Source organism: Rattus norvegicus, chromosome Y (assembly GCF_036323735.1).
Source record: "Rattus norvegicus strain BN/NHsdMcwi chromosome Y, GRCr8, whole genome shotgun sequence".
NCBI classification, from domain to species: domain Eukaryota; kingdom Metazoa; phylum Chordata; class Mammalia; order Rodentia; family Muridae; genus Rattus; species Rattus norvegicus.
In genome coordinates this window covers 34,416,018-34,418,533 of record NC_086040.1, presented here as the reverse complement: position 1 = coordinate 34,418,533, position 2,516 = coordinate 34,416,018, and positions in this window count along the sequence as shown.

Here is a 2,516-nt window from a genome sequence, read left to right as displayed (position 1 = left end):
GGGTCGACTCCCATGTCTCCTGTGTGAGATACGAGCTATCCCAGAGCTCTGATAATAAATGGACTCATGTGCTTTATATCAAGAGCCGATCTCGATCTCTCACATTTCTTGGGGAGTACGATCTTGCAATTGGAGTGGGGTCTCCCATAAGGGTGTCCTACACTATGAACATAGTTGACCATGTGTCTTTTTTTAAAGATTTATTAATTTATTATGTATAAGTACACTGTAGCTATATTCAGAAGAGGGCATCGGGTCTCTTTACAGATGGTTGTGAGCCACCATGTGGTTGCTGGGAATTGAACTCAGGACCTCTGGAAGAGTAGTCGGGTGCTCTTAACCACTGAGCCATCTCTCCAGCCCGACCATGTGTCTTTATTGCATGTTGGAGCATGTTTTGGGTATATACCGTGGCTAGGTAAATCTTGGTCCTCAGGTAGTGCAATTTACAACTTTCTGAGGAATCTCCAGAATGATTTTCAGAGTGATTGAACAAGTTTGTAATTCCACCAAGAAAGAAGAAGCTTTCCTCTTTCTTGACATCTTAATCAACATCTGCTGTCTCCTGAGTTTTTTATTCCAGCTATTCTTACATGTGTGAGGTGGAATCTTAGGGTTGTTTTCATTTACATTTCCTTGATGACATACTTAGTCACCATACTTAGATGAACATTTCTTTAAAAGCTTCTCAGATATTTGATTTTCCTCAATTGAGAATTCTTTCATCATTTCTGGAACCCAATTGGAATAGGGTTATTTGTCTCTCTGAAGTTTAATTTCTTTAGTACTTTGTATTATTGGATTATAGCCCTCTATCAGGTGAAGTATTGGTATAGATCTTTTTTTCTAATCTGTTGGTTGCTGTTTTGTCTTAAGGACAGTGTCCTTTGGCAGGCAGATTTCTATGACATTGAAGAAATGTCAGTTAGTGAAATAGAACAGGGACTGGCTCCTTCCTGACTTCCCTACATGTCCTATACAGTAATTGGGGGAACTAAACAACCATGTACTATCCCTGCAAGGCCTGTCTATCTACAATCATGGTTCTATAGAGACCTATCAGTGATTCTGGTGATCTTCCCAGCAACTGTATGCTGATGGAATTTGCAGTTTTCATCCTGGTTTCTGTAACTACAGCCTAAGGTGTTGTGAAGCCAAAATACACCATGTGCAGCTGTGAATAGGCCTTAGGAGATTGCCTCCTTGGATTTCTGAGGCATTGCTAAGTTAATGAGAGGAAAACAACACCCTTTGCTCATCAGAGCTCTGGGAATTCTGACACTGTTGCTTTATCTTTATGAAGCTAGGTCAAAAGGTCACCTTTCAGATATGTTCTTGAATATCCTTCAGTTTGCTAGCATTGGACTGCAATGAAATATTATGCAGGAGAGGTGTGGAAACATCTTAACTCTTCCATTAGAGATCAGAGAGATGAGCTATTCACAATCAATTGACTGTGTATGTTTCTGTACTTTGGCTTTGACCATGCAGATCTACTGTCTCATACTTCATGGTTCATATGTCCAAATGGGGGGAAAGCACCACTCACAATTGTTCCCCATCCTTCGTCCTATGGGCTTAGATTTTAGTGCAACCCTCCACATCTTATATGCTAAATCGACTGTCCTAAATTTCTTCAACATGCACATCACTATTATCCCTACACTCCGTGTGTATGTGTGTATGTGTGTGTGTATGTGTGTATGTGTGTGTGTGTGTGTGTGTGTGTGTGTGTGTTTCTGTGCTTAAATGGTTAATTTGATACAAGTTTACAGAAACCTTGTCACTGAAAAAAGTCTATGTAAGAAAACTATAATCTGTGGATGGGGCAGAAACCAAATGCTCTCCCACAACATGACCTTCTTTAAAGAGTAGTATAATCAGAAATAAGAGATTAAATTTGAAAGTAAATTTTGGAGGTAATACCGTGGCATGTCTGCATTATCATTGTGAACTGTGAGATTGTTCTCTTTGTTCTGTGGGCAGACATGAGGGCTCTGAGGCCAAGTTGCATCCTGTGGATCTGAGAATAAACTGAAGGTGACTGTCAACTTGGTCACATGAAGAAAGTGATAGGAGTTAGAAGACAGTATCAGGCCATTGTGACACTGCCGTCCCAATGGAAACATGGAAGTGTTGACAATCACAGAGTGGGAGTCTCATGTCTGAACTTTGACACACAGCTAGGCAAAGTGTAACCTGTCACTTAGCTTCCCGAGTACCATCTACAATGAAGGGTAGGCTCAGATGAAGTACTGTTTAAGGTAGGTGCTGTTCCTTGTGAGCTGCATCTCAGGGTAAGTGGATGACCATTCAGCCTCTTGTGACATGGCAGATCAGAGTACTGAGAGACAGAGGGGCCAAATCAGTGTTTGTTTTTCTAGACCAACATAACTGCATTATCCAGGCTAAGGATTTGCTCATGGAAGTCTAGTGTTTCACGTTGGTATAGGCCAATCTGTGTGAAGTCTCAATAGCACAACTGGCTCCAGGCTTCTTTCTTAGTCAATGGGATT